The 23,239-nt window shown below is 38.0% G+C and overlaps 1 pseudogene; it reads right to left on the bottom strand.

The window, feature by feature from the left end:
• Positions 1–18,558: 18,558 nt before the first annotated feature.
• On the bottom strand, positions 18,559–22,191 carry LOC114632535 (annotated as a pseudogene).
• Between the last annotated feature and the right edge of the window lie 1,048 nt (positions 22,192–23,239).

A 23,239-nucleotide genomic window follows, 5' to 3' on the forward strand; every position in this document is an offset into this window, starting at 1 on the left:
CACATTACCTTCTTGGAGTGGGTAATCGAGAGAGGCTCTTGCCTAACCAAACAAGACAGGACTCATGGGCTTGAGATTGTTGGCAGGCATGAGGCCCAGATGGCAGGTCATGATTGTTTACAAACTGTACTGCTGAGTAGCTTTTTGACTCTCAGAAAGTAGTACAATCAGGGTGAAATCCTCTGAAGATAGATACAGCCACATAAAATGAGAGCCTAAAATCCAAATTGATACATTTTGTCTTTAAAAGTACTATGTAGTTTTTTCGCTTAATAATCATTAGGAATGTCCATAATCATTTAAAAAGTAAATACACATAAATCTTAAATGAAAAAATTTGGATATAGCTCTATTTATCCACATAAGGTATGTTTTTGATTTACAAATACAAATTTCAAGTACTTTTAAAAGCTGCTGTAATGATCAGTTATGGAGAAATGAAAAATACAAATAGTCCGATATTCTAACTCTTGGTTATATTATATATAAACTAGTTTAGTTAATTATATTACGATGTTTTAAGGATATTCAGATAGTAAAGAGACAAGAATAATGGTTGAAAATGCATATGTGTTTTAAATAGCTCATTAGTCTTCAAATCCCAGAGATTCATTTAATATGGATTCATTTATTATTAAAGGTTTTTATTTGATCATGAGACAGCTCTATTCCTGACAGAACTCCCATTCCACTTCAAAGAAGATGCTCAGCATCAACAACCTCCATATGAAATTGCATCAATGTTGGCAAGTTAGCCAATAAGCAAAGAAAATGTTCATGCTTCATCTTCAGAAAACTTTCTGTCCAGAAAAGACAAGGAGATGCAGGGAAGTCAACTGTTAAGGTTTGCCAAGACAGGGTTAGCAAGTGCATCATAATTTCTGCTTCATATAAGTCTGTCAGATCTATTGGGCCAGAATAATAGAGACAATTCTGGAAAACTCTTTAGGCAGCCAACTATGCGTATCTTTTTTGGTTGTTTGTTTTTAATTTATTTGTTAAAGTACTTTTTTTTTATTTACATTCCAAATGTTGCCCCTTCTTGTTCACCCCTTCCAGAGTTCCTCATCCCATTATTCCTTTCCTTTGCCTCTTAGAGGGTATGCCCCACCAGACACCCTTACACACCATTCTACCTTCACTTCAGCCCTAACTGCATGCTCCTTACCTGGGCATAAAGTTCCTGTAGTAGTCTCCAACATATGTGCCTGGGGATTATGGACCAGCCAATGTCACTCTTTGGTTTGTGGCTTGGACTCTGGAAACCTTGAGGGGTCCAAGTTAGTTGATTCTGTTGTTCTTCATATGGGGTTGCCATCCCCTTCAGCTTTGTCAATCCTTCTAATTCTTCCATAATAGTCCCCCAGCTCAATCCAATTGTTGGCTGCAAGTAGCTTTGTCTGTGTTTATCATCTTCTGGTAGTTTGGCTAAGGGCACCACCCATTAAGTCGTGAGAGTCTTTCCCATCCCAGGTCTCTGGAACTTTCTATAGGTTCTACCTCCTTCTACAACACCACACAGATGTATATTTCTATTTATTCTCCTCATCCTCTGGACTTCTGTTCTGTCACCACCCCCATACCTGATCCTGCCCACTTTCCCGTTCCCTTCTTCTACTGAGATCTCTCCCTCCCTCTGCTTCCTTTGATTGTTTTGTTCCCCCTTCTACATGAACATCCTCAGTTTTGCCTTCATTTTTTTTTAACATGGTCTGTGAGTTGTGTAATGTTTATTCTGTACTTTTTGTTTAATATCCACTTATCCAGGAGTATATACTGTGCATGTCCTTTGATTCTGTGTTACCTCTCTCAGGATGATATTTTATAGTTACACCCATTTGCCTGGAAATTATATCCTCATTTTTAATAGCTGAAAAATATTTTATTATGTAAATGAACTAAATTTTGTATCCATTCTTCCATTGAGCTATATCTTCTATTGGAAGTTTTTTACAGCTTCTGGCAATTATTAGTAAGTCTTCTATGAAGAGAGTGTCACACATATCCTTGTGGTATGGTGAAGTATATTTTGGGTATATGGCCAGGAGTTGTATATCTACATCTTGAGGGAGAAATATTTCCAATTTCCTGAGATAACGCCAAATTGAATTCCATTGTGATTGTACCAGTTTGCTATCCCATTTGTGAAGTAGGAGTGTTTCTCTTTCTCCACATCCTTGCTATTATGTGCTGTCACTTCTGTTTTTTATGTTAGCCATCCTGATTTGTCTATAGTTGAATCTCAGGGTACTTTTGTTTTGCTCTTTCTTGATGACTAAGGATGTTGAACATCTCATTAAGTGATTCCCATTCATTTAGCATTCGTCTGTTGAGATTTCACTTTTTGGCCTTTTGCAGCTTTTTAAAAATAGAATAATTTGATGTTCTATATTCTAACTTCTTGAATTCTTTACATATTTTGAATATTAGGTATTTGTCAGATATAGGTTTAGTGAAGTTTTTTTTCCAATTGTTAGGGCAACAAGTCACTCACAAAGCATTCTACCAAATTTTTCCTGCCTAGAAAAAATGTAGGCAGAGTGGATGAAGTAGTGACTGAGGAAATAGACAACCAATACCTAGTCCAACTTGAACCCCATCCCATGTGCAAGCAACAGTTCCTAACATTATTGATGATACTCTGGTATTCTTGCAGACAGAAGCATGTTGTCTTTTGAAAGGCTGCACCCAACAACTGACTCAGACAAATCCAGACATTCTCAACAAACAGTGAATGGAGCTTGGGGTCTCTTAAAGAAGACGAGAAGGAAAGATTGTGGACCCATCAGAGGTAGGAAATCCATAGGAAGACTAATAGATTCAACTGACCTGTACCATTGGGGCTGTCAGAGTCTAATGTACCAACCAAAATACATACAGGTGCTGGACCTAGCCCTCCCCCTGACATATGTAACAGATATGCAGCTTGGTCTTTAATTGGGACAGGGTTTTTTTTTTAAAGCTGTTGCCTTCATTTGAGATATATTCTTCTATTTGGGCTCTTTTTTAAATCCTCAATGAAATAAGAAGAACTGAACTTTGCAAAAACTTGAACATCCAGGATAGAGTACATACAGGGAGGCCTTCACCCACCAAAGGGCAAGATGAGGTGGGGCATATAGAGAGGATTGTGGGAGGATGTAACCAACAAGGGACAGTGACTGGGATATAAAGTGAATAAGTAAAAAATAAATAAAAGAAGTTAAAAAGAAAAAGGTATGATGCTCATGTCTTTATCTGGGACTCTTTCTTTAAGAGAAACTGGGAAGGTAAAAAGTAAGTTGCAAATCCTCAGCAGTTCTCATATTTCTGCTATTAACCAGCATGTTTTATATGTGTCTAGCAACAGTTTGCCATTTCTTTTCCATTTCATGCATCCAAAAAATGTGTGTAATACTTTCTAAATATTAATTAAAACATTCCTTAAAAGTCAATACTTAATTATCCAACTATTTCATAATGCTAAATATTTTATTTCAATCTTAGATTCATTGTTATTAATCTAAATCAATTACAGTTAGTTTACATTTCTTAATTGCTGAAGCCTTTAATTTGTCTCTCTTTACTTGTAATTAATGCACTGATGGAGAGCAGAATCGTTCACCACGCGTTCTGAAGTATTTCCTCCAGTTTAGTTACTGCTCATGTTGTCTTTTATTGATTGTATCAGATGATTTGCCCTTTGATGGGAAACAGAAATGAAAGGTTGATTTGCTTTCAAGTAATTTTAAAGTTATTTTGTTTATATTTTGATATAATATTCCTCTACCTCTTCTCCTCCCAGGTTCTCCCTCTCATCTCTCTCCCACCCATCCTCTCACCTCATTTTTCTCCACAGAAATTGGAGAGCTCCAATTGATATCAATCAATCTTACATCTCAGGCTTCAATAAGACTGGATACATATTTTCATGTTGAAGCTAAATAAGCCATCCATTTATTGGAAAGAAATTATAAAGCAGGCAAGACAGTCATAGACAGGCCCTGCTCCTGCTGATTGAAGTCCCATATGAAGACCAAGCTATACAACTGTCACATATGAGCAGAGGACAGAGGTGAGTTCTATGCATTTTCTCTAGTAGGAAGTTCAGTCTGTTTGTACCCATGGGTCCAGGTTAGGTGATTCTATAGAATTTCATATGTCTTTAAGACATCTTGCTCTTTAAGTTACTCCTTTTCTTCTTCCATAGGATTTCACAAGCTCCACCTAATATTTGGCTGTGGGTCTCTGTGATTCTGTTTCCATTAGTTACAGTGTAAAGCTTCTTTTATGACAGTTAGGCTAGACTCCTGTCTGCAAGTGTTGGGAGCCGACTCTTAGCCGAAAGTGGCTATCATCTTTACAGCCATCTTGAGCCATATACCCTGACAAGAGACTTGTTTCAACAGCCTGCAATAGCTGAGCGCACTCTGATAAACATCTTGTTATACTGTTTAGTGCCCCCAGCTGCCAGGTGTTCCTGGTATCCATGGCTACAAGGCACGTGACGTAGTGGCTTCAGTTGAGATTGTCCACGAGGGCAAGTCACGTGGTAAAGGGTATAAATACCCAGGATTTCCTTTCTATCCAGTAGTAGGATATAGAGGTAGAGTGAGGAGTAGGAGGTAGAAAGTAGGAGGTAGTAAGTAGTAGGAGGTAGTAAGTAGTAAGTAAGAAGGGGGGAGGAAGGAGTGAGAAAGTGAGAGGTGTCAGGAGACTGAAGGAGTGAGAATATAGTAAGAAGAGAGGAGAATAAAGAAGAGACTTGAAGAGATGCCACCGGACTCTGTCTTGTATCTATCTTTTGCGTCTCTCGCCCCTTTTTTCCCCTTCCTCCGTCCCCACTCTCTCTCTTGCTAGACCCTGACCTGCCGACCGGAGCAGCAGAACCGGCCGGCCTTTACAAAGTAGCAGAACCTGACGGCCGTTACAAAAGAAACGGCAGCTACATGCAAGTATATCAGTTTATTATTGGAAGGGGTGAATTTCCTCCCATGTCATCAGTCTCAAGCTTGGCCACTCATTTTTTGGCCCTTCCCACAATTTTTGCTCCAACTTTGTGCCTGTACATTTTATGGCTGGTGTGGTGTGTCAATTCCTCCAATGGAAATCTTGACTGGTTGTAAGCAAAGGCTGTTGCAAGTTCCATATTCCCCATTATAAGAAATCGTAGCCAGGGTTACACTCATAGCATCTTGGGAGCTACTTACAGAATAGGAAATGATCTATAACCCTGCACCCAATAGAAGAGGAAAATCTAACGTATATTATGAACTGAAGAAAGTAGACTTCAGCAAATTAGTTTAAAAATGGGATACGTATCTAAAGAAAAATTCTTGACAGAGGAATTCCTACTGGCTGAGAAGCTCTTAAGGAAATGAAAGAAATATCCCCATCTTTATTAATCAGTGAAATACCAATAAAAACAACTCTCAGATTCCACCCTATACCTCTTAGAACGACTAAGATAAAATTTGAGCTGACAACTCATATTAGGAAGAATGTGGAGCAAGGAAACTGTACACATATTGTTGGTGGGAATCCAAAACTGTGCAATCAATTGGGAATAGTTCTACTTCATGACCTATCTGGACCATTCCTGGGCTTCACAAACAGATACTTTACCTTACCACGAGGACTGCTGAACATTTATGTTGATAGTAATTCCATCCATAATATCTAGAAATTGAAATAACCCAGAATGAAAATGCATAAGGAAAATGTTTAAGTTTATGCAATGTTATTTTAGTAAGCTATTAAAAATTTTGATGTCATCTTTTAAGATTATAGATTACAGATCCATGTGAGAGCTCTTCTCCCTTCAGACACCGAAGCACATGGCTCTAAAAGTCAACATCCACATTTTAATGTGTTCTGGATTCCTGCATATAATTCTGCCAAGAATCTGTTCTTCATATTGAATATAGGGTTGTTTTGTAATTTTTCTCTTTTGTGGACTTGTTTCTGAATTCTTGTTAGTTTCATGTATTCTGAAAAGACGGAAACACAAGGGACAGTACTTACCTCTTGAAACCTCTGCCCTTTTGTTAAAGATGGCATCAGCATAATGGTGTGTAGCCCTGCTGCTGGCAGCAGCTACTCAGTCCTTAAGAGAAGTAATTTGAACAAGAATTTTAAAAATCCCTGTGCAGTTAGTTAGGAGGTTAGAATTTCACTCTGAAATTTAATGTTGAACATAATGATGGACAGTCCAGTCAGTGCTAACACAATGCACTGCGATATTGCAGCAGTAGAGATTACTTGTCTTCATTTTTGAAGCTCCAATATTCTGCTCTGGCACAATTTGGAGTCATCAAAACAAGAAGATATTTTTACCCAACTATGAAAATGAACAGAAGAACCAAGGCAATCAGTTCCTGTGAACACTTCCAGGCCTTATCAAGATGGAAGTCCCTCTCTCTCTTTCACTTGTTTACTCTCTCTCTTTCTCCTTCTCTCCCATTTTCTTTCCTTTCTTCATCCCTCTATTCCTCCTACCCTACCTTTGTACATTTAGGTAAGAAAAGAATGCTTCTTCCAAAGAGAACCATTTTCAGAAATGAATGTCTCTTTCCCTACACAACTGTGACACTGCTACAAAACATGTTTCATTTGTTTTTTCACTTCCAGTTTTTTATTTTGATGACTTTAGTTTTTTTTGCATATTGGTTAGAGTAATTTCTTTTCAACATGAAGATTTACATTTTCTATGATCTTTGCCTCTATATCTTTCATTATAATTTCTTGTTCCATGTCATATATGACAAATATCATCCTGTCCCTAAACATTTTTAAGGCTTATTTTGTTAAAAAGGAAAATGATAAGAAACACACCATGATGAAGACAAGATTAAATGCCATTTAAGTTTTAATTATATTGGAATTTAGGTAATTATATTGATTTAAAAATCATTATTCAGTTATTTTCATAAAACGTTCATTAGGATATGTGTAACTGTTTTTCTAGCCTTTTTTCAAGTCTGAAGAAAATAATTTATGTTTTCATCAGAAACAGATATTTTCATTTTTTATTACTTAAGTTACTGGATAAAGGTTAGGCTTAAGGTTGGTGTTAAAATAGGTAAAATGTGAACTACAGTGAAGTAAATTCTATTAAGTATAAAAGTACAGCTGATGAAATTACCTGTAGGCACTGGCATTGATCTTATTTTTCATTTAAAATTTTCACTTAAATCTAACTGAACATACAGACAACAAACCTAGAAAAACTTGGGAATATTGTCCATTAACCTACATACTAGGATTACTTTTAATCCAAAGAACAATTGCCAATTTCTGGGAGTCAGAGAACCAGCATGTTCTCAACTATGCACAAATCAGTCAAATCGAATTAATGTTATATGTGTAAGAACATTGGGAAACAGAAAGTTGGCTTAGTTACATACAAACAAACAAAAATACATGCAGAGAGACAGAGACAGACAGACAGACAGAGAGAGAGAGAGAGAGAGAGAGAGAGAGAGAGAGAGAGGTGAGTAGAGAGAAAATCATTCATATGTATGGCAAGATTGGCATTTGAAATAATTGAGAAAATTTGTGTCAGGGATGCTCATGAGAAAAGTGCAGTAATGTGTATGGATCAATATATCCTAAGAAAAGGCATTATATTTGAATGAATAAAAAGGCAAAGTAAAAAGTATAGGAAAAAATGAATAAAATTTTGATGTTTTTAGGAAAGTGTTAGAGACAGACATCACCAATATAAGCTAAAGAATCTTTCTTTAGAGCAGTGTACGTGCAGGAGGACTTGGTGACTTTCAATGAAACAAAACTCAAAATTAAAAAAAATACTCCTAGTTGGGTGAAAGTATGGAAATGGAGGAGGGACTGGAGCGTAAATTTGATCAAACTCCGTTATACACATGGATTGACTTCTTGAACAGAAAAAATATCTATAAATAAACAATTTCATTCAATATTATAAATTGAAAGTCGAACAAAATGTTTAAGATGTGTAGAACTTCAAGCTAATACCAGTCCATTCTTCATCCCCACTTTCCTCCCTAATACCTTTGCTTGTCAACTCTTCTGTAATCTGATTTTTGTTTCCATTGAGATCAGAGGTGATATTTTTTCTTTCATGATACATTGCACTCTACACACATTGCTAACTCTGAAGGAAGTCAAGAAATGGTTCTGAATTGAATGACTTTGAACAGAAGGTATCACTGTTTTGTAGGACATGTTGCTAAGGTACAGACTAGCTTCCTACAGGACTTCTGCTTCCAAGATTAGAGTATAAACATACAGCCTACTTCTTTGTTATGTTGTTTCTTTCTCTGTTTTCCATTGAAGCCTTCCTAAGCCTCCCAATGAACATCACTAAGGCCATTCTCTCTGTAAATCTAGTATAAGGAGAAATCACAGAGGTTCCTTGCATTCAAATGAAGAAATTCCCAGGTCTATGTAGTTTCTCTTTCTCCCTTAAAGCCCTTAAGTGTAGAGAGAAGTATGAAGTTATAATTGCAATAGATTTGCCAAGTGCTAGAATTTTCACTTCATAATAAACATTCATTATGACATGAGAATGCATAAATATTAGAATGTAGTTAGAGACTGTACTGCTTCAGGAGAATAGGAGGAATTGATTTTCTTCATGAAGATTGTTGACTGCTTTCATTCCTTAGCAAGCTTCACAGAAGCTTTAGGATTCTATGGGATGTTGGTTTCAGAATGGAGGTTTCCAGTATGGTTCCAGCTTTATTCTTCCATATCATATGTTCAAAGTATGTAGTGTCTTCTATAATTTTTTTCTTTCCCTGAAGCTCTACAATGGAACCAAAAGAATTAGAGTAGCTGATATTGCTTTGTCTCTGTCTTGAGATAACCTTTCTAAGGGAATTTTCCCATGTCTGGTTTTCTGGTTTTTGTTAGGTAGTTTATGCTCCTCATGGGGAGCATTCTCAACCAAGTAGTTTAATGTTTTAACATGTACCTGTGCTTTAACTGATACATATATATTTATGTATTCTAGATGTTTCAAGTAAAAATAAAACATATGTTTATCTATTGTTTTTGAAACATATTTAGTGTTATTTAAACTTCTTTCTTTTCAGCACCTCTGTATTCTCCTTCTGACCAGATAATTTCTTTCCATTTTTACCCACTTTTTCTCATAGCATCTTTTTTTCCCCCTTTATCACTGCCTTTATTTTATCATTTCCTTCTGTAGAGCTTCTTTTTCTCCACCCCATATTTGGTATCTTTACTTCCATGTTACATATTCAAGTCTAAGAATTCACAGCTATGATCTATAAACAAAATAGAACATGGAGCATTTGCCTTTCTGTGTCCAGGGAATTTTACTCATAATAATTTTTTCTAGGTCCATTTGTTTACCAACTAAATCTTTGAGAAATAGCTGTGGCTTTCATCAAAATGGCAAAAAATATGGTCAACTTGTAAATTAAAAATGAATTTTTACATATACCAATTCCAATATGCTGAGAAAGCAAACATTGGAACAGTCATATTCACAACATCATTAAAATCTATGTGTTAGGAAACCTAACCAAAAATGTAAAAAACTGTCTGTACTGAAAGACACAAATCACTGAAGAAAAGAATTGTAAGAAGGCACCAGAACATGAAAGATTTCTCATGATCCCATGGTATCATTAACATTGTAACATGTGTTTCCTAACAGTATTTAGATATTCAACATTATCCCAAACAAGATACCTATATGTTTCTGCACAGAAGCTGCTGTCTAAATTCAAATAATTCATACAGGGACAGGTAACACTTTGGATTATCAAAGTATTATTCTAAGTAATGAATAATTTTGGAGGAAGTACTAGATCATATTTCAAGCCATGTATTAGAAGTATAGTATTAAAAAAACCTATGCTATTAGAAAAATCAGATAGTTGGATCAATGTAATGAAAAAAATACCCAACTTGAGTATGCCTAGCTAGTCATGTATAATATGTCAAGATGCCCCAAAATTCAAGATGAAAGGAAGACGACATCCCTTCAAAATGATCCTGGTAAAACTGATTGTCCACATGCAAAAAAATTATATCCATATCTGCCAGCCTATACAGAAAATCAAATACAAGTGGGTGAATGATTCTATTGTGTAATCTAAAGTTTTGAAGCTATTAGGAGAAAACATGGGCATTGCTGAATTAAGATCCTAGTGTAGGAAAGGACTTTATTAATAAGACTTCGTTCAGTGAAGACTTAAGGCTTATAATAGACAAAAAGTATCAAACAAATCTAAAAATCTGTGCAGCTAATGGAATAATCAGTCAAGTAAAATTTCAGCTCACAGGATGGAGATAACATTGCCAGCTATACTTCTGATAAGTGATTAATATCCAGAATAAACAGGAAAGCCAAAAGAAAGAAGCAACCCACAAAGCTTATGGCTCAAATGAAAACTGACAATGGATCTATAGATAGGATTCATAAAGAAGAAATAAAAATGTCAAGCCAACATTGAAGGAAGTGTTCAAAATTCTTAGCATGTAGAAAATTTTAAGTTAATAGTTCATAGAAATTTCATGTTATCCCAGTGAGAAGGGTGAATGCCAAGATAATAGCAGACAACATATTCTGCAGAAATTGTTTAAAACATGGCCCCTTATTCATTTGTTTTAAGGAGAAGAAACTAAGGCAATCAATATTCAAATAGGGATCAGGAATTCAAAAAATCTGAAACAAAATTTAGCACATATCCCAGATTCACCACTCCTTGGAATACAAAAAAGGACTCAATATCCCACTTACTCATATTCACTGTTACTCCAGTCACAATAGGTAGAAAGGGAAACAACATGAGTGTCCTACATCTCCTGAATGGATTGAGAATGAGGTGCATATATACAATGGAATAATACTTGGCTATAAAGAGACAATTGTCCTTTAATGTAATCAACATATTAGTATTTGCTCCTGTAGGTAAGGCACATTGAAAATGTCTCACACTCCACCCTGCTGGGCTAGAGTCCCAAAGATAAATTATGGAATAAGGTCACCCAGTGGATGTTCAAAGATACCATTGTTTGTCTTCCTTTTATAAAGTGTAAGGCTGTGCATGACTCAGCACACAGTTAGGAGAAAGTCCAGAGCCTCCTTCCAGATGCTTGTGGTCTTGCTTGCAGCAGCCTTTCTGGCTCTGAGCTCAGCTCAGAGCACAGATGAAGGTACCAAGGATTACAGGGTGGCATCTGGAGACATTCATAGAAAAGAGAGGAGAAAGGAGGAGAGAAATGACAGACATGGGTGAGAAGAAAGTCAGGCCCATAGGATTTCTGTGGTAATGGTTGGAATAATTATGTCTTTAGTAGGTAACATGGTCTTTTTACTTAATATTCTATCTGACATGCACAAAATTCTTTAAGATAGAAATACAATGGCCCATTTTCTCTTCAGGAATGTGCTCAGTATTATTATCATGCAAAATGACAGATTTGTCAGCATATTCTCAGTCAGAGCAAATACAGGTACTGCCACTCAGTGGCTTTTTGGGTAGCTTAGTACATAGTGGGTGCCAGAAATTTGATACAGAACAATATATCAGGGTTAATTCAAAACATAGAATTATCCATGGTTTCATTTTCCCTTGTGGTCCTGTATATGATTATAGAGCATTAAGAACAAGAAGGAGAAATTCTTGGCTATCCCTGTTTTCTCTTAGCCTCTCGGGCTACTAGATAATTGTCTTTGATTAATGGAAAAACAGAAGCAAATAGTCTCCAGGCATTTAGTATATTTGCTGGACAATATCATTAGGATTTTCAGTATTGAAGTGTATAGGTATTGAACATCAAAATTATATTTCATTCCAGAAATGGCAAACTCTAATTAAGACCATTTGTACAAGTAGAGAATTTATAACACGTCCTGAATTACAATTTGCAACCCTCCTGATGTTAATGTAGTTTTCTTACCATTATTACCTTTTGACTTTGTAAATACCTAATGTGATAAGTAAGGGTCCATACCTTCTTGCTTGCTAACTGTAGTGGCAAATACTTATATCAGGATTAAGAATATAAAAAGCCTCTGTATTTTTGGAATGTGTAATTAGGAAAACAAGATGAGGATGTCTGGGAGAGGAAGTATACAGTTGGCAGAGAGGTTCTCAGATAAAGCACTGTGTGATCATATCAGGTCAGGGAAAGAAAACAAGAGGAAAGTCTTTTTATCAATGTGGTCATATCTTCTGGTCCTTTGTATCCAGATTCTCTGCAACAAATCCAGGGCTCAGATTCTGATGTCTCTTCTGCTCAAGGAAACTCAGGGAGTACTCAAGAGGGTGAATCAGCACCATCAGCCAATGAAGAACCTTCTGCCAATTGTGGGAATGGAGAGGATCAGCAACTGCAGGAACCACTACAAGTAGAGAGTGAAGAGCCTTCTGACACTACTAGAAATGATCTGGAAAATCAACAGGGGGGAAGAAATGTAGAACAGGTTCACAATGAACCTCCTTCTTCTCCTGACTATCCAAAAGGACAACCCCAACAAGTTTATCCAATGCAGAAATTCTCTCCTCATAAGCCTCTACGTTTCAGAAGCATAACACTATATCCAGCATTCCCTCATATCTTTGGATTAAGAATTCCATCCTTTTTTCATCAGTAAGGGTTTGAATAAATTAGGTAAGATGAATGAGTCAAATTTAATAAATATTGACCTTGCATCCATATTTGTTAAATCATAGTATCAAAATGAGCTAACTGGCAGCATATGGACACAGCATTAACCTCAGTCTCATTTCAAATCTCAGCATTCAGACAGTACAAGGTGACTCATCTTTGAGTGTCTAAGACAACCTTGGACAAAAGTAACATAGCTTCACATTTCCTTAATGCCCCATTGTTTGGGGTTGATTTGGTCTCCCTGGTAGAGCACTTGGTTTGAGATAACCAGAGACCCAACGGGTCTTTTGTTGACCTGTGAGGGATGGCACATATCTCCCCATGCTCCCTGATTCCAGACTCCTGCCACATGTGGCCTATCTCTCCATTAACCCGTGCTTTGCAGACAAGTTTGGGTCAAAGTTGCTCCTCCCAGAGAGGTTTTACTTCACCATCCAAGTAGAGGGCATGACTAACAGAGATTTCCATATTCATGAGTTACCTAAAGCCAGGGGTGGGAGCCATAGCTAATTAAGTTATTCCCCCCCCAGTTCCTCCCCTTTTCCTCTCCCTATTTAAGCTAACTCTCCCTGGGTTTTAGGGGGGAGGCACGCACATCTAGACTCAACTACCTTGCTTGAACAATAAACTTCTTAAGCCCACGGACTCCATGTGTCTTCTGAGGCCTGCTGCCAGCAAAGCTTCCACCCTCTGGAACCTTGGACCTTCTTGAGTATGTGGGATCCGCCAGTGTAGAAAGCCACCTGCGACTCTGGTGCCCACTGGCCAGTCCTCAGATCACTGCTACACGGGTTTGGGGCACCCCAGCGATTTTTTTCCTCACATCATTGCTCCTTTATTTTTCATTTATTTTATTCATTTATTTTGTAACAATAATAACCCTTTGAGTTGACATGGTTTATAGAAGTAGTGTTTTGCTGTTTGTGTTCTCAGGACTTTTAGTTGTACACAATTAAACTGCATGGTCTTTCATGATCTGTTTACAGCCTCTCATCTTAATGAATACTTAGGTTATTTTCAGTTAATACAGAGTTAGGTTATTATTAGTTATTCAATTACTCAGGGCACATAGCACTGTAAAATTTTGGAAATTTATTCTGGAACTTTAAAAATCAGAAGTGATGGATGACCAATGTAAGATACTTACTCACATTCATCTTGTAAGAAATAGATTAGTTCCATTGTTTTCTTAATGCCTGATGAGTAAACCTGAAAAAATGGGGAAGAAATGAAGGATAGGAAATGGAGGAAGAAGAGGGCGTGGGCTTCCACACTTCTCCTTTCAGGAGTCCCAATAGCAGTTGAGGAACTCCAGCATGTCCTAATTTTCAATAACTTTCCCCTTTTTTTTTTCTGTTTCAGAGAGTGCCTGGGAAGATTATTTCCTTCAGACACAGGTCAATGAGTCACTGTCGATTGTATATACTATTTCAATAAAAATTTCAGCATGCAATTTTTGAGTGGTGTTTGTATGTCTTAGAAAGGGAAAGAAGAGTATTTTAGAGCTGTGACAACAACAATACAACACCCAGAAAAACACACCAGTAACACTTGCAAATATTTCCATCTTTTTTTCCTATACACAGATAGCAAAATGAAAACAGTCTATGGCCCTGTAACCAGATGATTCTTCCTTGGAGTCTGTAGTACAAATTTATGTTTCAATACATAATTTTAAGCTTTCTTGTTGAGTTTTTTCCAGTTTAAAGGAAACTGGGGAGATATTTTGAGGGAGTTGAAAACCTGAGTATTTGTACCATTACCCAGTTGATTCATCGGGTTTATAGTATTCAAGTCCCATGGTGCATTTTCTGTTTCCCTTTTTTTTCAATATAAAGTAAGTGTTTTCACTTTTCTTTTTTGAATATTTATTTATTTATTATTTATTTTTAATTCTGGATTTTATTCTGCTCCCTGTCTGCATCTGCCCTTGGACTGTTCCACATTCCATACCTCCAAAGCCCCCTACCCCTGCCCAGGTCTTTATGAGAATGTCCCCTTCCCCAGCACACCAGAACTCTAAGCTCCCTGAAGCTTTCTGTCTCTTGAGGGTTAGGTGCTTCTTCTTTCACTAAACCCACACCTGGCTGTCCTCTGCTGAATATGTGTTCGGGGCCTCATATCAGCTGGTGTAATTCTGCCTAGTTGATGTTCCAGTGTCTGAGAGATCTCAGGGGTCCAGGGTAATTGAGAATGCTGGTCTTCCTACAGAGTGGCCCTTCCTCCTCAGCTTCGTGTGGTTTTTCCCCAATTCACCCACAGATGTTAGTAGCTTCTGTCAATTGGTTGTGTGAAAATATCTGTCTCTGACACTTTTAGTTGTGTTTTGTTTCTTTGGAGTGTAGTTATGATAGGTCTCTTTTTGTGAGCCCTCTATAGCTTCAATAATAGTGTCAGGTCTTGGGGCCTCCTCCCCTTCGGCTCGATCCCACTTTGGGCCTGTCACTAGACCTTCTTTTCCTCAGGCTCCTCTCCATTTCTCTACCTGAAGCTCTTTATACAGGAACAATTATGAGTCTGAGTTTTGACTGTGTGATGGCAATTCCATCTCTCACTTGATGCCCTGACTTTCTGTTGAAGGTGATATCTACAAATTTCATTCTTTTGAGTCTTGAGGATCTCTCACCTCCAAGGTCACTGTTACGTTCTGGAGGGTCCCTGAAACTTCCTATCTCCTGAGGTTGCCCGTTTCCCTTCTTTCTGCTGTCCTTTTATTAGCATTACTAAAAATCTAGATCGTATTCAATTATTCAACTGTTACATAAATGACAGATGTGTTATTTTAAATTTAGTTCTAATTATCTGAGTCTGAATAAATTGTAATTGAACTTCATGTTTTAATTCCTAGGACTGTATTCATGTCTCTCCTTTATCTGTAATAAGTGCATTTGAAAGAGAGAAAAAGTCCTTACAATTTGTCCGAAGTATTTATTTTCTTTTTTTAATAATTTTTTTTCTTAAATTGTAATTCATTCACACAGGGGTTATAAACACAGAAAGGCAGTATGTGAGGAAGGGAAGCGAATGACACTGGAGTGTGGGTGTTCAGGGGGAATACAGATATCTTCATTGGCTGAGTGAAGGTTCAGGGGACAATTCACTATGACTCTGCCTATGACTCGCTTGTCCTTATCTAAGTTGGTATTGTCTGCCAAGGCTACCTATTTACAAGGTCTATGACTACTCAGGTTTGTAAATTTCCATAAAAGCTGCCTGTTTACATTAGCTTATAGCCATCTGTTTCAATATTTTTCCACTGAGACCCAAGACTTGGTGTTAATATACATGACAGGCCTATTGCTGATTTTAGGCCTATGGCTGATTTTAGGCCTTCAGTGTGTAAGCAGGGCTCCCCCTGACATCTCCTCCCTTCTCTAAGTATAGAGGGGCTGTGGCAATTCTAAACTTGTGAAGGCAGTGGTTTGAGGCCTGACCACCAGTATTTGAAGGGGACCTTGTAATGGCTCCAGTCCCCCTGTCGTTGTCCAGTGAGGCATGAGGGCCATACCTGTCCCGATGTCTTTTTCCTGGAGAGGGGATAATTTTGACATCAACCCCTATGCAGTCAGGCTTGTCCCTCAGGGAACCCAGAGAGATATTTTTATCTTTTATTTATATTCCCTTGCAGTGCTTAGCCTTGCAGCCTAAGCAAGAATTCAGATTGCCTGTCAGAGGGGGTTCTGGGTGGCTCCTCTCTGCTTGGTCTAGGGGCAGAAGTCCCCCCTTTTAGGTTGGGTGGAGATGGGTTTTGGAAACACCCTGTATAAAATAACAACCTCATCTTGAGTCTCGTGGTCCTCCATAGCTAACTTATGATGATGTATCTGAGTAGGTTTTGCTACCAAATTATTTATCTGTTGTATCACAGAGTTAGTCCGCCTGAAGTATTTTCAACCCTCCTGATGTTAATGTTGTTTTCTTTCCATTATTATATTTTGACGTTGGAATTACCTAATGTGATACATAAGGGACCATACTTTTGTGTTTGCCAGCTGTAGAGGCACATACTTGCATCAGGATTAAAAAAAACTCTGTTTTTTTTTTTTTTTGGATGTGTAATTAGGAAGACAAGATGAGGATGCGTGGGAGAAGAAGTGAGCAGTTGTCAGTGAGGTTCTGAGAGAAAGTATTGTGTGATCACGTCAGGGAAAGAAAACAAGAGGACAGTCTTTTTATCGTTGTGCTCATATCTTCTGGTCCATTCTATGCAGACTCTGTGCAACAATCCCAGGGCTGAGATTCAGATCTGCCTTCCACTGAAGCAAGTTCAGGGAGTGATCAAGAGGCTGAATCAGCACCATTAGCAAATGAAGACCCTTTTGCCAATTCTGTGCATGAAGAGGACCAAAAACCACAGGATCCACTACAAGTAGAGAATGAAGAGCCTTCTGACACTACTAGAAATGATCTGGAAAATCAACCTGGGGAAGGAAGCATAGAACAGGTTGAAAATTAAACAATTCTTCTCCTGAAAACCCACAAGGACAACTCCAACAAGGAGATCCAGGGCAGAAATCCTCTCTTCCTAGGTCTCAACATTACAGAGGCAGTGTTTCTGTCCCTGGAGGAAGCAGATGATTTTTTCCACATTTTCCAAGAAACCCCATATTTTATCCAGCAAGAGCTTGAATAAATTAGGCAAGATGAAGGAGTCAGATTTAATAAATATAATGAGCTTGAGTCCATATTTGCAAATCTTAGGGTCACAGTGAGCTAACTGGCAGCATATAGGCACAGCATTAACCTCAGCCTCGTTTCAAATCTCAACATTCAGACAGTACGAGGTGATTCTTGTTTGAGGGTCCAAGATGACCTTGTACCAATGTGCCATAGCTCTATAGCTCCTCAATGCTCCATTGCTCCTTTATTTTTATTTATTTTATTTATTTATTTTGTAACCATAATTAACGTTTGAGTTGATGTGGTTTATAGAAATATAGAAGCAGTCTCCCTTTGGTCTCATTTTTTTTTTTGAATTAGCCATCATTGACCTCTCATCGTATGTGTGTACAATCGACCCCCCTCATACAGGGATGTTTAGATCCATTGTCTCTTAGTGATACCTTACAGACACCTATAACCTTGATCATAATTTCAATATATTCTTCTAAATTTACGTATGCCCATGTGTTTCAGAATCTACCATCCTAGGGGTACACATGGCTGAATATCATAATTATATATTATATTATATTCTCATGTTTTCCTCAAAACTATTAATAATAATCATTTTGGCAACATCCTTAGAAATATTAGTATGTAAATGTGGGTATATGTTATATAAAATTAAGGTTCACAAGAAGGGTATTCTATGCAGACCTATAGGTTACTCATTACCAAAACCATAGTTCTTAGAAAACTTCATTGCTTTATAAGTCTGCAGATCTACCAAAACAGACTTTGCTTGCTTTTATTTTGCTGTTTGTGTACTCAGTACTTTCAGTTGTACACTATTAAATTGCATGGTCTGTCATGATCTGTTCACAGCCTGTTAATAAATACTTAGGTTAGTTTAAGTTGTTCACTCCCTCAAGACACATAACACTGAAGAACTTTGGAAATACAGTCTGGAACTTTAAAATCAGAAATATTGAATTAACAGTGTAAGATAACCATTCACATTCATCTTTTGTTGTTGTTAATCAAATACTACAGGACTGATTTAATCAGTATAAAATTGAAAGATTTAGATTTGCAATAAAAATCCAAATTTGAGGATGGACAAACTTTAAAACAGCAGCCAAGTCATGAAGGAAGGGTGGGTGAGTGTTGGCATGCTGGACTGTGGGGCAGAGTAGTGACCACTGTCAAACCAGTGTAAGTTGCTTGGTTTCTGATGGAAAACATTTTATACATGTAAGTCCATCAGCGTCCAAATGTCTGTTCGGTTGGTAATATCACAACATAATATTACATTTACTCCAAATTCTGTCCCATGTGGGAAAATTAGATGAATTCAAACACTTTCTTCAGCTCCACAGTAAGCTACCAGTCACTCTTCTGCATTTCATTTCTGAAGCAGTCTTTGAGTGCATCGATGGACTTCTGGCTGATATTGCTGACAAGAATGTCCATAGCCTCAAAATGTCTCCAAAACATTTTGGAAGATTCCCCAGGGATAGGTTTTATTTTGACATAGACCTCTTCTCCTTTTTTTGCAACATCCACCTGCTCATGGTTTATTTCAATGCTTGTTACTATCCCAATGTCAACAAAATTTTTGCTTGGAATGCACATAGGCGTTCCTTGTTTCACTTGAGCAGCCTCCACAGTGACCCCTATTACTATTGGATCTCGAGAATTGAAAACGTACTGAGGGAGGATTTTGATCTTGCAGGGAAATACTGCTATGTGCTTAAATTCTTCTTGTTTTTGTTTCTTGTAGTCTTGTCTGTGTTTTGTAAAGGCATCAAATAAATGATAAATAATTTCTGCACTAAAGATTCTAACTCCCAAACTATCAGCCATCTCTTGTGCATCACGTTCAATTCTTACATCAAAGGCCCAAATTACCGCATACTGGCGATCATGTTCCAACATCACTGAAGCCTTCATAGCGTCCTTTTTATGGACTGGGCCAATGCTAATTCCTGCATATGGCACCTCTGATGTTTTCAGACATTCAAGAAGAGCTTCCAAAGAGCCCAGTGTAGATGCCTGGACATAAACTCCTGTTTCTTCTAATTTGATAGCATTTAGTGTCTGCTTTAACTCATGGATCAATTCATCTTTGAGAAGTGGGATTTTGTCATACTTGTAGGCCACTAGGAGAGGTAAACCAGCCAGTGTTTTCTCAAGGTCTTTCCCAAGAATCCCTGGGTTACTTCCACTTCTTTATGCTTTTCATATTGGTTCTTCACACGTAATTCCTTCATAGGAGGAGGTAAAAGAAGGCCTTGAATCTGAGTGACAATGGGCCCTTCTACTGTAGGGACAATGATTGTATCCCCTTCCTTCAAATGTCCGATGATCAGTATGGCATCTACTGTGGTGCCCATTCCAGGAAGAGCTTGATCTCCATGACTTGTGCTCTCAGCTCTTCACAGTGTGCAAGCCTCTTGCTCAACATAGTTTGAGTTAACTCCACAAGAAGGTAGATGAGACTTCCCATGACATCACCAGTACGTGCAGAGGTATGTACCAAGGAAGCAAAACTGCAGGAATCTTTATTCTCATAGAACAAAGCAGCATTCAAACCCTGCTGTGCAAATTCTACAATAATGGTCTTTGCACGCTCCTCAAATTCATCCTTTGTATTCTTCTTCTGCTTTTTTAAAGTAACAGCCACCTCAGAATCAGGACTCTTCTTCCAGTCATATAACCTGTCAATCTTATTAAGGGCAATAATGAAGGGACATTTTTTAGATTTGAGAATGTCGATTGATTCAGTTGTCTGGGGCTCTAAACAATGCATAATGTCAACAACTAAAATGGCAATGTCACAAAGAGAGCTTCCTCTGTTTCTCAGGTTACTGAAAGACTCGTGTCTGGGAGTATCAATAATCAGCATCCCTGGGATCCGGACATTCACTCTGTCAACATTTTTAATCATCTTAGTTTGTTCATTAATAGCTTCAAGAGAAACATTTGTGGCACCAATCAGCTGTGTAATGCCACCTGCTTCGCCATCCTGTACATGTGTGTGATGGAGCTTATCTAGAATTTTTGTCTTCCCTGTGTTTACATATCCAAGCACACAGATGATAGGGGCTCTAAGCTTTTCTGTATTTACATTTTTACCATGTTCAAGTTGTTGTTTCTCAATTCTCCATTTTGCTTTGTCGTAGGCCCGCTCTTCTTTAGTTCAATCATCATCAGAGTCATACTCAGAGTCTCAGCTAGCATCTTTGCTGGGCTTCCTTGTCTCTGGCTTTCCCCGAGTCCTTCTCGTCCGACAGCTTGTAGTCCTCCTTGTCCCCATCGCTGCCCTCACTGTCCCCTTCCTCTTCTTCATCTTCATTCTCTTCCTCCTTTTCCTCTTCTTCCTCCTCTTCCTCAGGGTTTTCTTCTACTTCTATGTGAATCATAGTTCCTTCTTTTTCTCTCTCCTCATCACTGGCCATATCTTCCTAGTCATCTAAGCCAGGATCTTCAGTGTCTTCTTTTTTCTCTGGTTCAACAGAAGACGGTGTCTCCTCCTTTTCTGGTACTCTTTGGTCTACAACTTCTACAGGAGCACTTATTTCTGAAGTTTCAGATACTTCTTTACTCTCTGGCTGCTGTGGTGTGTTCTTCTTCTTTTTATCTTCATAAACTGCCCTTTTCTTTGTCAAGGAGTCTTTTGACAGCACTTCAGCACCCTGAGCTTGGTGGTGTCTAAGGGTCACTTCAGCTCTGGCTCTGGCTTCTCTTTGGGACTTAGTTAACAGTTTTCCTTCTTTTTTAACCATTCTTTTGTTTCTTTTCTTTTTTCTTTCTATTTTTTCTTGTTCTAATAATTCCTCTTCTTTTCATTTGGCTTCTAGCTCTTCCAGCCGCTTAATCATTTCTTCCTCCTCTCTCTTCTGTCTCTCCTCCTTCTCTTTGAGCTTAGGCGAAACTTCCTGGGTAGTTTTAACAGTAGATTTGCTAGGGCCTTTCTTTTTCTCTTTTTCTTTTTCCTCTTTTTCTGTTTTCTTTTTCTTCTTATCTTTTTTCTTTTTGTCTCCTACATTGTCATCTTCCAGAGCTGCAGCAGTGTCTCCTTTCTCTTCTGAGGCAGCTCCTGTATCAGGAGTCCATCTGAGCATCCATGCCTCCTCCTCTGGTCTCTTCTGAGGCTCCCTCTGTTTACTCTGTTCCTTCCTAGCCTTCTCTAGCTCTTCTTTCTCCTTCATCTTCCGCAACTTCGCTTTCTCTTCATCTCTCTTCTTCTCACCCTCTTTCTTTTCTGCCTTCTTCTGGGCCACTGTCTTAATCTTGAAGGAAGAATCATCGTCCTCATTCCCACTGTCTACAGCAGGAACTGACTTGTTCTTCTGATTTTTTTTTCTGTCCTTTTCTGGACTGCAAAATTTCATTGGATTCACTACCACTTTCACCTGAGGAGTTTCCTCTTGAGCGTTCTTTACTTTTTTTGCTATTGTCTTCATCCTCTTCTGACCGTCCTGTTTTTTAGTTGATATCTGGGTTTTTCTACCTTTTTAAGAAAGTTTAGTAGAATCATCAGCATCCTCACTCCCAGAGAGGAATGACTCTGAGTTAAGTCTGGCAGTCTTTTTTTTCTTTGAATTTTATCTTCCAATCCTTCACTATCATTCTCATCAAAACCTGTTTTCTTGCCTTTTTGTTCATTCTTTTTTTTTTTTTTTTATCTTGTTTTGAGGCAGATTCTTCTTCTTTGCTTTCTGTAGGTTTAACTGCAGTGGTGTCTTTGTCAAGTCTGATGCCTTAGGCTTCCAGAGACAAGTCTTCTAGCTCTCTCAGAATGTAGTTTTCATCAAAGTCTTGCTTCTTTTTCTCCTTTTTCTTCTTTTCCTTTGACTTCTGAGGCTCCTGCTCCTTGGCAGCACCAGCTTCTTCTTTTTCTGCAGCCAAGGCACCTAAATCACTATCATCCTTGATACTGTCTTTGCTCTTGTTTTTCTGTTTCTTCCCCATCGCTTGTCAGCGTGTTAGTGGTCCTGGCCCCTCGATTCGGTGTTTCACAGACCCACTGTCTCCCAGCTGACTCCAATGCCCACTTGGCTCGGTCCCCTTCTCACAACCGCTTCTTGCACCCGGCTTTCCACAGACAGGCACCCACATTCATCTTTTAAGAAATAGCTTAGTTCCATTGTCTTCTCAGTGCCTGATATGAGTAAACCTGAGAAAATGAGGACAGAATGAAGGATAGGGGATGGAGGAAGAAGAGGGTGTGGTCTCCCACCCCTCTCACTTCAGGGAGACCAATAGCAGTTGAAGAATTCCAGCATGTGCTAATTTTCAATAACTTTTCCCGTTTTTCGTGTGTTTCAGAAAGTGCCTGAGAAGATTATGTCATCCAGACACAGGTCAATGAATCACTGTTGATTGTCTATATTATTCCAATAAAAATTTCAGCATGCAATTTCTGAGTGCTGGTTGTATTTTTAGAAAGGGAGGGGAAGGAATTTGAGAGTTGTCACAACAACCAAACAACTCCTAGAAAAAACACATCATGAATACTTGCAAATATTTCCATTTTATTTTCTCACAACAAAGATAGCAAGTGAAAACAGTCTATGGCCCTGGAACCAGGTGATTCGTCCTTGGAGTCTGCAGTACAAATTTATGTTGTAATATATAATTTTAAGCTCTCTTGTTGAGGTTTTTCAAGTTTAAAGGAAACAGGGAGATATTTTGAGGGAGTTGAAAACCTGAGCTTTTGTAACATTCCCTAGTACTTGTTTGTAGTTTTCAAGTCCAATATTGTATTTTCTGCTTCACTCTATTTTTAGGGGAATTAAGGTAAGTGTTTCAACTTTTCTTAATCTTACTAAAAGTGTAGTCATTATACAATCATCCAACTGTTACATAAATGATATTTGTGTTATTTTAAACTTAATTCTATTGATCTGAATCTGAATGAATTGTAATTGCATTCCATATTTTAAGTACTATGTGAGGCGCGCGTGTAATCATCTCGCCAGCAAGAACGCACCACACACACACACCAGAATCCTTCCGT

Source organism: Grammomys surdaster, unplaced genomic scaffold, assembly GCF_004785775.1.
Source record: "Grammomys surdaster isolate TR1022 unplaced genomic scaffold, NIH_TR_1.0 373, whole genome shotgun sequence".
NCBI classification, from domain to species: domain Eukaryota; kingdom Metazoa; phylum Chordata; class Mammalia; order Rodentia; family Muridae; genus Grammomys; species Grammomys surdaster.